This window comes from Mus pahari, chromosome 4 (assembly GCF_900095145.1).
Source record: "Mus pahari chromosome 4, PAHARI_EIJ_v1.1, whole genome shotgun sequence".
NCBI lineage: Eukaryota > Metazoa > Chordata > Mammalia > Rodentia > Muridae > Mus > Mus pahari.
This window is the reverse complement of record NC_034593.1, coordinates 58,265,794-58,283,282: the sequence shown is the minus strand read 5'-3', so window position 1 is coordinate 58,283,282 and position 17,489 is coordinate 58,265,794.

Here is a 17,489-nt window from a genome sequence, read left to right as displayed (position 1 = left end):
ATTTTAACAGCCTGGCTGTCCTCCTCTGACTATTCACAGAAACAAATACGCCCAGATAAGAAACAGCAAAAGCAAGCAAGCGTTCTCAGTTGAAGGAGTTTACCTGGGCGATAACTGCATGCTCTCGCTCATGACAAGAGCATAGCCAGTCTCTTCAAAGGGACATACATATATTAGCAACCCTTTTTAAGAACCACAGCCACATCCTAATTCCAGATTGGTTCCATGGAGTGGGGGTGGGGGGGCATGCGGGTTTCATTGGTCGCAGATGACAAAATGGAGATGTGATATGTTTGTATTTGTTTTGAGAAAATAACTAAAACTTCTTCAGAACTGAATGTGAGCTGTTTGGCCACCATGTAAATAGAACTGCCAAAACATGGCTCCTATTTTATTTTATTTTTTTAGAAACACCTATTTATTGTGGGGGAGGAGAATCTTACCTCCAATAGTTCAGGTGTGGAGCTGAGGGGACAACTGCTGGAAGTCAGTTTGGTTCTCTACCATGCGAGTCTAGTCTCTGGGATCATTCTCAGGCTGTGGGACTTGGCGTGAAGTGTCTTTATCCACTGAGGCATCTCATACGGCCTCATATTTTAAAATAATTACATCATTTCCCCTTCCCATTTTCTCCCTCCAAACACTCCTGTATATCCCTCCTTGTTCTCTTTCAAATTCACAACCTCTATTTTTCTTTAATACATACACATGCATACACAGAGAGAGGAGAGGAGAGGAGAGGAGAGGAGAGAGAGAGAGAGAGAGAGAGAGAGAGAGAGAGAGAGAGAGAGAGAGAGAGAGAGAGAGAGAGAGAGAGAGAGAGAGAGAGAGAGAGAGAGAGAGAGAGATCCTAATGCCATTTGGTACTGGATAACCAAGTGACATGCTCTTCCCTGGGGAAGACTCTTGCCACCATCCTCAGCAGTCCTTGGCCACCTGTAGCTCTCTGGGTAGGACTGAGAACTCGTGGTCTTCCCTGCATCTACATTAGCAAGTCTGCTGTTGTCCTTGCTCAGCTCATGCTTAGGCTGTCATGTTGGTGGGACTTTATAGGTAAATATTCTAAAATTACTAGGAGTCACCAGCTCACAACAAACTCTGTGCTCCTCTGGCTCTTACAAGCTTCTCTCCCACTCTTCTGCAACGTTCCTTGAGCCTTAGATGCTAGAGTGTTTTGTAGACACATGCATTGGGGCTGGGTTCCACAACCTTGTATTTTGGTGGGTTGTGGTTTTCTGTAAGGTCTGTCTCCATCTGTTGCAAAGGGAAGTTCCCTTGATGAGGGAGGAAGACTACACTTATCTGTGGGTACAAGGACAAATACTTAAAGTGAGTTAGAGATGATTCTGACTTAGTGAAGTGGTGGTTTTAGGTTCTCCTCTAAGACCATGACTTCACCAGCACAGGGCTGTTAGCTAGGTTCCCAGTACCAGGCACGGTTTTACTCATATTGAGCGGGTCTTCAGTCCAATTAGAGACCTGTTGCTTACCACCAAGGTATGAGGGCCACTAGTGGATCCTTACTGTTACTATGCCAGGTACAACCCTATATCTTTGACAAACTTTCCTTGAAAATGGACCATTCCTCTTGCACCCCTCAGCTACAGCCCCTGGCCTGACAGCACCCACCAGCTGCGGGGCTAAAGGATGCTGGTACTAGGTCTTGCCCTTTTAAGCTCATTTCAGATTGTATTGCACAAATGTGGTAATCAACTGTACGCTCACCCTTTCCTTGGCACTTTGCATGCAAAGATCTTATTTCATGTCTTTTTGACACTTCTACCAGAGAAAATGTCAGCAGCCTTGGTGACATTTAAAGATAAATAATTATTTTTATTTGTTGTTTAAAGCTACAAAAACTAACACTCAATAATGTTCACTGAGTGCAGAGAGCAAAGTCCTACAGGCATACAAAACTCTCTCTCAGCCAAGCAAACTTTCTTTTCCTACCATTTTCTACCTGGGATGCAGGTTCAAATGTTGTGATTTACTCCTGAAAGAATGAAGGTAAAGAATCACTGCCATAGAAGGCAGTATTTTTTTTTTTAACAGAGCTTCTATGATTTACAGACATAGGCATGCCCACAGGTAGGCATACAGAAATACACAGACCCGGGAACCATTTATCTTAGCCAAAAATGAGTGGATTAGGACCCCCCCCCTCCTCCCCACCCTTCTTTATTTTTTCCTGTTTTCATCATCCAGCTTCCAACCCTCATTAAAAATCAACATTTTTGATTTATGAGTTAGGATGTCAGGCCAACACTACTGTGGAGCCCCAACTTTAACACTCCCCAAAACCTGTTCCCCAGATCATTAAAAATGTGGCCAGTAAAGAGCCTTTGTTCTCTAAGGGCAGCTGAGGGTCTTCTGTTCCTCCGCCTGACAGCTAGCTAGGCAATTATCTCAGTGGCCCCAGCCAGGTGCCCATCTTCCCATGTTTGAGACCAGGAATGTTTACCAAAAGATAGCTTATGACCCCTATGCCATAAATGAGCCATATGTTACCAAGGACAGCTTCGCTGGAGAAAAGCTGTAAACTCAACTTTCTTTGTGAACTCCTTCCCCCCCTTCCTTATGGTCTTTCCTCTAAAAGTCCTCAGTTAAAATGAAAAGAAATGAAATTTAGGGCCTAGGATTCATGTAACTTATGAGTTGTTTTGTTGTTTTGTGAGCTTAGAAGCCTGAGGCTGGGAATTTAAGGTTCAAATAATGTAAGACATAAAGGGTTCCTTTAATGTNAACTTAAGGTTAAAAATTGCCCAGGCAGGCCCAGGCTGCCTTGAAACTAGAATCCATTAGCCACAAAGATAAGAGAAAGGAATGCAGGAACTAAGTTATCTTGGTTGACTCAACTGCCTTGCCCTGCTCATTAAAAGAAAGCTTAAAGTTCCTGAAGTTGTAAATTACCCAGATGCATGGTCACCCCTGATAAGCCCCGGGCCCTTTGGAACTTCCAACTCCATAGCCCACACTATTCTGCTAATTTGCTATGTTTAAATGAACCAATCGCATGTAACCGCGCCAATTCTCCCCCCCCCCCATGACCCTTACCCTATAAAGACCCCAAGCTCTTGGACCTCGTTGTCGACTTCCTCTGTCTCCTGCGTGAGATATGAGTCGAACCGGAGCTCCGCCAATAAAAGTGCCTCGTGCGGTTGCATCAAGAAGGCCTGTCTGTCGAGTTCCTGGAGCACCCTGGCTCCCGTGACCTGAGGACCCGAGGGAGTTCCTCGCGAGGGGGTCCTACACTACTATTTTTTAGTTAAGGGCTACCTGTTTTACATGAGACATTAGCGTCTCTTTTTTAAATTACATATTATCTTGTAGGATGGAAGCACACTCATGTGGAGGTCAGAGGACAACTTGTGGGAGTCCATTTTCTCCTTCCACCGCATGGGGTCCAGGATCAAACTCAGGCTGTCACGAGAGCCCTGTTCATTACTTCTGAGGTAGCTCAAGTGGCAACTTGATTTAAATCCCTGGAGGAAACACATCACAAACATGCGTTCCCCACGATAACTGTTTTTAATTTGGAATTCCATTTTCTAACATTTCAAACCACCCTTCATCCTGCTGGGCTTCCTCCTGTTCCAGAGTCTAAGTAATTTACACTTAGAATCCTCACTTCCCATTCCAACCTAGCCCACCCCTCCCTCTCCGCTCCAGCCAGACACCCTCCCTCTCCACTGAACGGCCACAGTAGAAAATGGAAGCATCTCTGCCAAAGGCTTCACCCATGTTAAGGGAGGCCTTAACTGAGCTAGAGCCCCAGCCTCCATATGCGTGCCAACTTTTTGTCCCTGCTCAAAACCACACACCACCACCAATAACAACAACAGCAACAACAAAAACCCTCCTCAAAAGACAGTGGCCTGTGGGAGCTCAGAGAGCCCTGAGGAAGAGGAGGAGGAAGGATTGTAGGTGCCAGAGGGGGCAAGGACACCATGAGAATATAACCCACAGATCAACTGAACAGGGCTCCTTGAGGCTCAGAGACCGGAGCGACAATCAGGAAGCCTGTATGGATCTGAGTTAGGTCCTTTGTATAAATGTTATGATTGTTAACAGCGGGAGTGGGACTGTCCCTGACTCTGTCTGCCCTTGGGACCCTTCTCCTAGTGGAGTTCCCCCTCTAGCCATGATATGAGGATCTGTGCCCAGTCTTATTGCAACTTGTGTGTAACTCGTTATGCCAAGTTGTGTTGATATCCCTGGGAGGCCTGCTTTTTTTCTCAAGGGAACATAGAAGCAATGGAACTAGGGGAGAGGGGGGACTGGGAGGAGTGGAGGGAGGGGAAACTGCTCTGTCGAGAAGTACTGTATAAGAGAATATTTTAAATGGCCTATACTAGGCCAGAATACAACCAACTGAATATAAAAATGGAATCAGTTACATTAATTCCACATCTCCAAATCCAAACTGATCTTCCCACCAGTCCAGAGCAAGTTCCTAACTGGCCGGTCTCAACAGGAATCAGTCAATTCTGTCTATTCTAACACTAAAGGCGACCTGAAGTAAAATAATGTTAACCAGTTAGGTTTGGGGGTTTCGTCTGCTTGTTTTTGTCAACTATTAGAATTCCACACCTGCCTTACAAGAACAGTCACTGTGAAATGTCTAATCATTTTGCTGTTTCATGGGTCATCAGCACTCCATTCTTCATAAAACTAACTTATTCTGCCTCAGTCTATCAGAACACCCATTTTATGGATGAAATGTTGCCCAATTCTAGACTTATACACAAAACAACTATATGAAAATTCTAATTTTGATACTCTTTTTTTTTTTTTTTTTTTTTTTTGGTTTTTCAAGACAGGGTTTCTCTGTGTAGCCCTGGCTGTCCTGGAACTCACTCTGTAGACCAGGCTGACCTCGAACTCAGAAATCCGCCAGCCTCTGCCTCCCAAATGTTGGGATTAAAGGCGTGTGCCACTACTCCCGGCTCATCTTTTGACACCCTTATGAACAAGTTTTCATTAACCCTGCAATTTAGGTTTGTGGGGATTTAAAGGGCAGAATAGAAACGCCAGCTAGATCATCAGAAAAGAAGCCAAAGATCTGATCCTGTTGAAAACAAAGCAAAGGAAGTGGCAGTAAGGAGGGGAGTCAAGATGAAAGAGGGAATTTAGGAAGTGAACTAATAACAGTAGTAAAGAGAAAAAAGACAAAAGCGGGCAGAGCCTGGGTGGGGGCGGGGCACACTCAGACACTGCTTGTTTAAAGGCGCCTTATTCAAGGCGGCCAGAGCCTGAAGGCTGTGGCTTTTGTTCACTTAAATTAGCCTTCTGGCCTTTTATGACAATTAACTATTCTCTAAAACTTCAGCTGCTTTTCATGTCCAGCCTTTCAAGACGCAATACTTGGATAGGATAATCCAAAGGAAAATTAAAAATTACATTAATCTCTTCAGGCTAGACTAAGGTGTCTTATCCCAGCCTTCTTACAGAAAGCCTGCAAGCTCTATCCAGTTTAGAAGGAAGGCATAAATACAGCTCTAAGTTTCCAAATACATCTAATTGACCTATTTTGTTGTTGCTTCCTTTTGACGGAAGTCCCCAGCTTGGGAGGGGATTAATAAGTTTCACACAAGAAGTGGGTACATTTAAAGTTTGAAGAAACTCCAAAAAATGTTCAATTTAAATGTTTGTAGGCCAAGGCACAGGAGAAGCAGCTGGCCAGACTGGCTAAGGACTCCGCTGTTGGCGTCACAGGAGGATGGCGCTGCGGGGACCAAAAGAGGAGCAGCGTCAGCGCTCGCAAGGACAGAAGCCAGCGAGCGAGTTAGACACGCCCACAGGATGGGAGGAGGCGCCGAGCGGGCGGGCGGGGCTTGCTGACCGCTTCCGGCTTGTGCACTTCCGGTCTGCTGGGGCCCTCTCCCCCACCCAGCGCGGATCCCTGGTGGCTTTCCCAGAAACTGGTCAGTGGACCCTCCTCGAGGCTGGATGGGGTCCAGCGAGAACCTGCTAGTCCCAGCGTATGCTCTCGGGCGGAAAAGCCGCGGCTTTTCCTAGCTGGGGCAGGGGACACTAACGTCGCTTGTCTGGAGCTCCGCGGTACCACGTGGTCAGCGAGTTGGGTAGAGGGGGAAAAGGAGTTGCCCTGCCTCCCCCGGTTCCCTGGGGCACAGTGCGGCTGTCCAGTCCTGATCTCTCCAGAGTCCTATCGAGTTGTGGTGACGAAGGTCTTACCAGGTTCCCGTAAACCTTGTTAATATCTTAGTAATGCCTGTTTACAAAGTTCACTTGCCCCAGAACATTTACCAGCTTTCCTATCAAGAAGATAAAGAACATGTGATGTCATGGCCTTGGCATTTTGAATGTTTCCAAACGCTTTAATGGAGAGCAGAAACAGCTTTCTCTCCCACAGTCCACGTGGGGACTGAGTGTCCGCAAATCCCATACAACACACTAGAAAATAGCATGCTTTACCAATACTATAGGCTGACGTCTAGGTTTCGAGATTTTAAGTTTAAAGTAGACCCAGGCTGACTCCCTATAGTAAAATTGGCATTATAAACGAGTCACTACAGTACCTACAATTATATATATATATATATATATATATATATATATATATATATATATATTTTTTTTTTTTTTTTTTCAAGACAGGGTGTTTCTATTTCTGGATGCCCTGGAACTCGCTCTGTAGACCAGGCTGGCTGGAACTCAGAGATCTAGCATGCCTCTGTCTCCCAAGTGCTGGGATTAAAGGCTTGTGCCGTCACCACTCGACTGAAATCCTAAAATTTAGGTGTAAACTGTCCTTATATCTAAGTACAAAATAGTAATCCAGCTAGCACTCCGCTGATCCCCAGAAACACTGTACCTAGAAACTTCGTTGCTTCTGAGAATCCAAACATACACATGAAAACATTGTGAACTACAAAAAGCAATTTTGTGCCTATTCCAATGTACTCAGTTCTAAAGTAGTTGAGAAGCTTAGGGATGTAAATACCTCTAATTGTTTATTGACTGGTGGGGGAAAAAAAATCTTGTTTGTGATGGTTTGGAGGTGCAGCAGATGAGAAACATCTGCTTCTGTAGTGTGTATGCCACTAGAAAGAAACAAAATAGCCATCACCAATGAAAGACTTTCCTCTCCAGTGAGGTCAATGTTACAGTGTTTACATTAAAGTCCAACTCCAAGGTCTTGCAAAGCTCCCTCTGATGTGTTTTCAGAAAATCCTTTCCTTTAGTTACAAAATGAGTACTGTTCAGTGTGATGTCACAGACCTTCCCAAGCTGCAATGTTAACCTAGTTGCTGTCACAAAAAAAAAAAAAAAAAGAAAGAAAGAAAGAAAGAAAGAAAAAAAGAATTTGGGGTGAGAATCAGGAAAAACATTTTAGAAACAACCTATGTTACTACCCAAGTCAGAGACTGCCATGTCAAAAGTAAATCTTTTATTTTGCAAAGTTAAAACTGAACAACCAAATTTTTTTTAATTCACCCTATTAACAGGATCTTTTAAGAATTTCTACATTCTCATTCCATACGCTCAACCAACAGAGGAAAGATGAAAGGAGTCAGCATGTCAAATCTGTAATAAATAATTTACATGTAACATGGGCTAATTAAGGAAGAGTAAAGAAGCCAACCCCACTCTGTTCTTTGATGGACAGATCTCTAGATCAACACATGCAGCAATTAAGCGTATCTCTTAACTAGATCAGTTGTTTAGAGACTTTGGGAATTTTTAGAAAAGATAGTCCTTGTAGGCTTCAAGGTAAGTGCAGGCCTTTGTAGAGGCTAGATTATATTCTCAAAGCACCAGGTTGTGCTTTGAACCCAGGTTAGAGAGAATCTTGATCTAAATCAGTGGTTCCTCAACCTTCCTAATGCTGCAATCCTTGATTACATTCTTCATGTTGTGGTGACCCCCCCTATAAAATTATTTCCATTGCTACATTATACTGTAAGTTAGCTGCTGTCATAAATTATAATGTAAATATCTCTATTTTCTGATGGTTTTAGGCAACTCTGAAGGGGTCTCAACCCACAGGTTGAGAACCATTGCCCTAAATCCTCTCATGAAGAATAAATTATACAGTCCACAGAGAATCTAGAAATGAGGCTTGGTCTGACCTTAGGTGGAACTATGTCCATTCATGGTAAAGGAACACTTTTGTCACCCACATGTGCCAATGGCCAAAATTCCTTCCAGGACTAGAAATGGCGTCCTTAATCCACAAGGGAAGCCAGGAAGTCTTGTCTTTCAGTGGGGAAACTATCAGATCCTATATCCCATGTGGGAGAACAAAGTCCCACATGCTGTCCTCCGACCTCCACTCTCATGACATGCCCTGCCACACACACACACACACACACACACACACAGAGGCTATGTAATATCAAAAAAATCATGCCATAAGTAGTTTATTTTGACGATGTAAAGGTACCAGCCTGGTGAGATGGCTCAGCGGGTTAAACTGCCTGCTCTGCAAATGTGAAGACTGGAGTTGAGCCAGGCGGCGGTGGCCCACAACTTTAATCCCAACGTTTGGGAGGCAGAAGCAGGCAGATCTCTAAGTTCAAGGCAGCTTGGTGGAGAGTTCCAGTATAGCCAAATTAACACAATAGTATCTTGCCTCCTGATGGAAACAATGTATGCATCTTTGGAGTAGTCCTGGAAAAAATGTTTAACCTAAATCTAATAATAGGGAAACAATCAACCAAATCCAAATTGATAGCACTCCAGATACATTAAAAATGGATTTTTCCATGTACTCATAAAAGTTAGCAAAATAACACAATAAACTAGGGGACTCCTTGTTGGGGCTCAGGAATTGCCACAAAAAAAAAAAAAAAAAAAAAAAAAACATAAGAACACCAATCTCAGTTAATCAAGGATAGTTTATTGAACCCACATCCCAATACTGATCAGATCAGGAACACAAAAAGGGATCAGGAACCTAATTGTGGTTCTCAGGCTTACAAAGGAAAATATCGCAAAACCCACAGTGAGTTCATACACAGGTGCAGGAAGTTGCCCAGTGGTCAGCTCTGACTCAAGCTGTTTTAGACAGAACAGTTCATATTCACCTTGGATTTGATGGGTCCTATGTGAAGCTTTGTGGAATTTCTTAAAATTAACAAAAGTCATAAAGAACATCCTAAACATAACAGGCGATGTGCCAGCAAAACCTTGCTCTGAGTCAAGTTAGTCTTCTGCATCAATGACTGATAGGCATATTACAGCAACAATATGAAATAGCTGATAGACATGGAACAAAATGGCTACAGCTACTCTAGGGGTGGGCAGATGTCAACACTGCTCTAAAGTGAAATGATGCATAGGGAATTGTGTTTAAATAACTACATCATCGAAGAGTTCATTATTTCTGGTTTTATGTTTAAATGTTCAAAATTATAATGTTCATTAGATTTCCAGAGTTTTTGTTTCCAGTAAGAAAATGAAGATATTAAAAAATAAAAACAAAACAAAAAACTTCAGGGCTGGTGAGATGGCTCAGCGGTTAAGAGCACTGACTGCTCTTCCAGAGGTCCTGAGTTCAAATCCCAGAAACCACATGATGGCTCACAACCATCTGTAATGAGATCCGATNCCCTCTTCTGGTGTATCTGAAGAAAGCTACAGTGTACTTATAATAAATAAATAAATAAATAAATAAAGCTTAAAAAAAAAACTTCAAACATCCTAATTATTATTTCTTTTTTGGGTTCCCTCCCCCCATTTTTGTTTAATTTTTCAAGACAGGGTTTCTCTGTGTAGCCCAGACTGTCCTGGAAATCAGTCTGTAGACCAGGCTGGCCTTGAACTCACATGAATCTAATCTGCCTCCCAAGAACTGGGGCTAAGGGTGCGAAACACCACTGCCTGCTTCCTCTCATTTCTTCAGGGAAATACTGCTTGTGTCAAATGCATATTCATAAAAGGAAGCCTGGGCTGGAGAGATGATTCAGTGGGTAAAAGTATTTGCCATGAATACCTAATTTTCTGGTTCTGTCCTGGAGCCCATGTACAGGTAGTGTGGAGCCTTCTTCAATAGCATAGCTGTAGCCATTTTGTTCCTGCCAGTCAGTGATGCAGAAAAATAGTTTGACCCACAACAGGGTCATACTGACCATATACCTTGTTATGTTCTGTAAAGTCTGAAGTTTGTTAATTTTAAGTAATTCCACAACCATAAACTCTGTTTAGAACCAAGCAGAATAAATGTCAGTTAAAACTGTTCTGTTGCCGGGCAGTGGTGGAGCACACCTTTAATCCCAGCACTTGGGAGGCAGAGGCAGGCAGATCTCTAAGTTCTAGGACAGCCTGGTCTACAGAGTGAGTTCCAAGACAGCCAGGGCTACACAGAGAAACCCTGTCTAGAAAAACAAACAAACAAAAAAAACCTGTTCTGTCTAGGTAGCCAAAATATCTTGAGTCAGAGATGACCACTGGGAAGCACTTCCTGCATCTGCACATGAGCTCATTGTGTGTTTTTCTGTTTTGTTGTTGTTGTTGTTGCTGCTGCTGCTGCTGTTTCCTATATAATCTGGCCCTGAGAAATTTTTGAGGCCCAGTCTTAGCTCCTGGGTCTATACTGTGACCCTGATCAATTAGTCTTGGGGTATGTGGTCAATAAACTTCGAGATAAAAATGCAAGCCTAAAGTATCATCAGCCTGAACAGAAATATTCGGTCGACATGACATTGTTCATGTAAAACACAACTCCAAACTCAAAAGTTGTTAAGAGATAGTTTATTCTGAGCAAAACATGAGTGTCTATGACCCACACTGGCTAGTTTTATGTCAACTTGACACAAACTATAGTTTTATGTCCCCGAGAGGAGGGAACCTCAGTTGAGAGGATGTCTCCATAAAGTCTGGCTGTAGGTAAACCTGTAAGGTATTTTCTTAATTAGTGATTGATGGGGGAGGGCCCATCGTGGGTGGTGCTGTTCCTGGGTTGGTGGTCCTGAGTTCTGTAAGGAAGCAGACTGAGCAAGCCATGAGGAGTGAGCCAGTAAGTTGCTCTTCTTGATGGTCTCTGTATCTGTTCCTGCCTCCAGGTTCCTGCCCTCACTTTTAATGATGAGTAATGAGGATGTGTGGGTAAAATAAACCCTTTCCTCCCCCAACATGCTTTTGGGCATGGTGTTTCAAGATAGCAAAGGTAACCCTAAGAGAGCCACCTATCTCCAGCGCCCGGCCTGACATCCTTTTGACAATCAAGTAAAACTTTAAAAGTGTATTCTTAGCAAGCCACTAACTTCTAACATTCTAAAGATAAGAATGTCAGTCGTCCCAGAGTATCTGCATCCTGTAACAGTTTTTCCATTTAGAATGCAACACACCTACCTGCCCTCCCCAAGAATGCATTTGGTCAATGCATTTATGACTTTGTTTTGTAACCATTATCATCAGCTCCCATGGTGGAACATACATGAATCTGTGTTCTTGGATGTTTTAGGATTATAATCTCTATGATGAGACACCATGACCAAAAGCAACTTGAGGAAGAAAGGGAGGTTTGTTTGGCTTAAATAGCCTGAGTCAGTCAACTGAGGGAAGCTAAAGCAGAAACTCAAATTGGGGAGAACCTGGAGGCAGAAGATGATACTGAGGCCATGGAGCAGTGCTGCTTACTGGCTTGCTCTACAGGCTTGTACAGTGTAGTTTTTACAGAACCTGGGACCACCAGTCCAAGGGTGACTCGATCTACAATGGCTGGGCTCTCCCCTATCAAATACTAATTAAGAAAATGCCTTACAGGTTTACCTACAGCCAGACTTTATGGAGACATCCTCTCAACTGAGGTTCCCTCCTCTCGGGGACATAAAACTATAGTTTGTGTCAAGTTGACATAAAACTAGCCAGTGTGGGTCATAGACACTCATGTTTGGCTCAGAATAAACTATCTCTTAACAACTTTTGAGTTTGGAGTTGTGTTTTACATGAACAATGTCATGTCGACCGAATATTTCTGTTTAGGCTAATGATATTTTAGGCTTGCATTTTTATCTCAGAGTTTCATGTGACTAGCAATTATCTTTATAAGATTTTATTATCCTTCATACTAGGTTGCAAGAATTGTTCCTTCACATGTGGTTGCTGGGGAAGTTTAAGACTTGCATAAAGTATACACAGAAAACCATGAATGCCTTCTTCTCTGCCACCTCCATCCCAGAATATTGGTTTTGCTGTTGTTCTGAAGACTGAAGCCACACCTCAGCTATTCTAGTTTGTGCCTGTTCTTACCAACAAGCTACGCTTCTGTTCCTACTCAGGGTATAATCTAATCTCGTGTAAAGAGGGTGATTATATACCTACATGGAAATTCATTTTATTACTTTTCTATTTATTTTTAAATATATGTACATACACTGTAGCTGTCTTCACACAAACCAGAAGAGGGCATCTGATCCCATTACAGATGGTTGTGAGGCACCATGTGGTTGCTGGGAATTGATCTCAGGACCATCTGGAAGAGCAGTCGGTGCTCTAAACCACTGAGTCATCTCTCCAGCCCCTACTTTTCTATTTTAATGTTTGTGTATATGCTTGCTTAAATTTATATACAGCACATGTGGGCAGGAGCCTAGAGAGGCCAGAAGAGGGCATCAGATCTTTTGGCAGTGGGCAGTGGGAATGGAACTCAGGTCCTCTGTGAGAACAGTAAGCACTTGTATTAGTCAGGGTTCTCTAGAGTCACAGAACTTACAGATAGTCTCTATATAGTAAAGGAATTTATTGATGACTTACAGTCTGCAGTCCAAATCCCAACAATGGTTCAGTAGTAGCTGTGAATGGAAGTCCAAGGATCTAGCAGTTGCTGAGTCCCACAAGGCAAGCAGGCGAAAGAGCGAGAGCCAGATTCCCTTCTTCCAATGTCCTTATATGGTCCCCAGCAGAAGGTGTAGCCCAGATTAAAGGTGTGTGCCACCACACCTTTAATCCCAGATGACCTTGGACTCGGAGATCTCCCTGTCTTAATCTTCTGGATTCAATCACCACTGTGTCTCAAGATCTCCATACCAAGATCCAGATCAGAAACGTCTATCTCCCAGTCTCCAGATTAGGTTCACTGGTGAGCCTTCCAATTCTGGATTGTAGTTCATTTCAAATATAGTCAAGTTGACAACCAGGAATAGCGACTACAGCACTCTTCCATTGCTGAACCATCTCTCCAGCCCCAGCCCTTCCTTTTGTTCACCTACTAATGTGTGTCAAAGGTCCTTCAAACTTTCTTTACAAAGCCTTGGCCAAGTATGTCAGATATATTGGAACCAGGTGTAGTGAAATATGCCTGTCGTTTTAGCACTTGAAAGCTAAGACTTGAAAGCTAAGGACCTTGAGTTAGAGACCAGACTAGTCTACATATGATGACCCTTTCCCCCAAACACAAACAACTTGTGTACTGCAGGACAGTGGGTGCCAGGGGAATAAAGGGAGTGGGGGAAAACCCGAGTCCCGCCAGAGTTCCGGTGCTCTGGGTGGGTGTGTGGCTGTGGGAAGCCATGTACCCCAGCTTGGCGGATGATGGACAAGGGGCAGTCTTAGGTACCAGGTTCTCAGCCTCGGGCTTCCCAGACACCACTAAAAGACCCATTCCATCTAATTTACTCAAGATATCTTGATTCACAGCTGGTTTGAACAAGGCATAAACATCAGAAGCCACGTGCATCTACAGAGTGGCTTGCAGTTTCCCAGCTAGGCATGTATTCTACCATCGATGTACATTCCAAGTCTGTTAACAGGTTTTAGACAATGATTACAGGTACTGATGGAATATTAAGAGTAAGTATTCAGTTTCATATGAAACAGCTTTCTAGCAAAATTCTTATGTTTGACAGTTTCATACGACATTGCCTTAAACCCAAGTGAGTAACTACGGAACAAGTGGAGCATCTCAGCACTGTACGAAGTTGGACTAGTTTAAATGTCAGGGTCGCTAACTTACCCTCATTTAAGCTACGGGTATGCTACGCAGGTGGTGGTTCCCTTCTCCACTCTGCAGGCGTTCATTCAGTCTGCTTTTCTCTGCATGTGTGACTGACCTTCACTGGTTGTGTCACTCAGAATTAAGTGACAACTGACCTTTATTTCTCATTTTAGAGATGTCTGGCTTCAGGCTGGTAGTCCATATCCAACAGCATAAAAAACTTGATTACTGTGGCTTTTCTCCTTTAGGGCCCTTGGGACAGAGATGCTAGTGAAGTTTTATCTTTGTTTGCAGAACTGAAGGTCACCATGTGTCCTGGGGCTGTAGTAACAAATGGCCACCACATAGGAGATCAAAGGAATACCATTTGCCTACTGTCTAGGGGTTAGGTCTCCAAACCTCACTAGGCTAAAACCAAAGTGTCACCGAGGCCAGACTTCCTGATGTGGTCATGCCCTGAAGCTGTCTTCTTACTCATGAACTGACCAAAATCCAAACTAGATGGCTAATTTCTAACGTTAAATGCCACCAGGAGTGGACAAACTCAACAGCTGGTTTGCCAATTGTTCAATCAGCCAATATTTACTATTACCATTTGCAACTTTCTCTTTGCCTTTGGCTTCCTGTGTCAAAAACAAACACTTGGACTGAATGGTGTTAATTCTAATCTAGCTCTAAAAACAGCTTGGTGGAATCAATGGCTTGGCAGCTTATCAAGACCAGATGCCTTACCTCTTGTGCACACACATCAATTTATAGATATACCTCCAAAACTGCCCCATAGCCTGTCTGTGCTCAGACCCCAACACTTCTCCCTATGTTTTGGAGTTGTTGCCTCCTCCAGAGGGCAAGTAGCAATTCCAGCAGGCCTCCAGTTGGAGTGGAGGTCATGGACTACTTACTTACTATAGGGACACAGAATAGAGCAAATGTGGAACCCCAACAGCTATGCTACAGAATACTACAAAGAGAAGACTGTGGAATAAACTTCATATTCATACAGTCTAGAAATAATATAGGCTAGGGGTCTTGACTGGGTTTTCTCTGCCAGTTTAAAGAATTAAAAGCAAGAAAACCCTGAGGCATCAAGATACAACAGGAAGTCTCAAGTACCACAAACTGAGTCAAAGGAAGGTGTTTATTGAGGGTGAGGGGCACACCCAGGTAGCAAACACACAGAGGAAAAAAAATCTTCTGCAAATCAGAGGACGATATTCTGAAAATGAAATCTCTTCTTGGGGTATGGGGGTTTTAAAGCCTCTGAAGGGTCTTCCGACCCCTACTTTAGGGTTGGTCAGTTTGAAAAAGATTGAATGGTTGTTTGAAACATATGGCATGTCCTAAACTGTCACACACCAGAAGAGGGCAACAGATCTCATTATAGATAGTTGTGAGCCACCATGTGGTTGCTGGGATTTGAACTCAGGACCTCTGGAGGAGCAGTCGGTGTTCTTAACCACTGAGCCATCTCTCCAGCCCCAGAAGTCCTTCTTCTGGAGCTTAATTTCATTTGATTTTAGGCTCGATTTTTGTGGTGTGTTATTAAATTCCTGTAGTAAAATAGTGAATGAATATTACTAAAGAAATAAAAATAGTAATTTTGGTTTCAGAACTTAAAAACTGATGTTTAAATGATAACCAAAAGACACACTTGCCATCGAATGACATGAGAACAGTTTAAGCACAGGGAATATGATACTTTAGTACCTCAAGAAAGCCATTAATTAGTCTTTCTGGTATCATCTGAATTCCACCTGTCTTAATGTCACAATCGCCTGACTTGCCAGCAAGAAAGATGCGCCACAACAGGATTCTTCTGCAGACGTTTATAACAGGTTTGATTGCTGAAGCGAAAAGACCCCCGGCCTGAAAACTGGTGCTGTTTAAATAGGCCTAAGAAGGATGTGTCACTCCATGATTGGTGCTCACTATATACCCTCATTTGCATGCTCCGGGCTTGAGTTGTGACTCATCACCTGTGCTGTTTGAGCATGTGCACAACAGTTGTCATTTAGTTGGCCTGACAAGCCCTTTGGGCTCAGGTGCCATCTTGTAATGGCGAATGCGGCTTCCCACATCTTAAAGCAGTAGAAACTAACTTTACTTTCACTAAGTTTCCTTTCAGACACAAAGAACTCAGGTTGAACTAGTAGGATCCCTGCCTATAAAGATAAACAAGGCTGGGTGTGGTGGCTCGGGTCTGTAATACCAGCACTTGGGAAGCTAACACAAGATGGCTGCAATGAATTCATGCCAACCTGGGCCACCATAATAAATAATAATAGTAATAACAGTAGAATATTATGTGTGTATGTACACATTTCACATATTCAATGCAGTCATTTGCCTCCCAACAGCCTCACTTGACTGGATTCATCTCCACTAATGCTTTTCTATGAATAACATGCGTCTTTACTCTTCCCTGAATTCTTGGTAATTCTAAACAAGCCTTGTCTTTCCACATTTTAATGTGGCTGTTTTGGAAGTGGATAGTAATTTGGAAACAAAATTTTCTCCAAAATAACTTACAAATAATGCAATGGTTTTTCCAAGCTTAGATTATATCACAGAAAGAATATGAGTTACTTAATGAGCAAAACCCTCGTAGAGTCCGGGCATTAGCCCATTACCTCCCATCTTCTGGATTAGTCATGGCCAATTTTGAAAAGAGAAATAGTAACGGTAGTTTGGTGACATAGAGAGGAGCAAGTATTTATAACATGTTCAGCCATCTCTTCCTGTGGGGGGAACGAAAGTCCTTGTGCTCAACAGGCAAGCAACAGGGGAACCAAGAATGTTTTGTTTTTCAAGACAGGGTTTCTCTGTGTAGCTCTGGCTGTCCTGGCTACCCTCAAACTTAGAGATCCACCTGCCTCTGCCTCCCAAGGGCCAGGACTAAAGGTGTGTACCACCACTCCCAGGTAGGAGCCAGCAATGTTAAACACAGGGTTGCTCCTTCAAAGGAAGGGGTGTATAACCTGCTATCCACCCAGAAGGCTAGGAGCAGATGTGACTAATAGCCTGGGGACCTTTTCTGCTGTGTGGCCACGACCACATCAGCTTTTCTCCAGACCCTTATCATGCGCATGCCACCTACAGAATTGATCATTATGGAAGGTGTCTCATGTAGTCAATCTACAGAACCCATCTTTATGGAAGATGTCACGTGTTCTTTACAAAGTTTTTTTGAGGAAGTCACACTTTAAACTTTATTGTCCACATGGGATTGAGTTAATCATCACCAAGAAAGTTTTCACTAAATTGTGCTGTACCTAAAATATGCCTAGAATTGCACACTGGTGGTGCAGCTATCCAAATCATTTTTGCTCCTCACCCACATTCCTGTAGTAGCCCTCATAAAGCTCATTGGGTCACCAAGTTTTCACTCTGGCGGTATCCATACTTTGGTCTGTGGTAGGTTCCCTATCTGAGGTGAATACTTGATGTGTCTGTAGTGTCTCACTAGGAAAAGTTTTGTCCCGACATACCTCTCCCCTGGACTTGTGTCTCCAGTACTTTCACAGAAAGTTTGGATATGAAATGCCTGCCACACAGATCCTGTGAAGAGCCTGTCCTTAGCTAGTGGCAC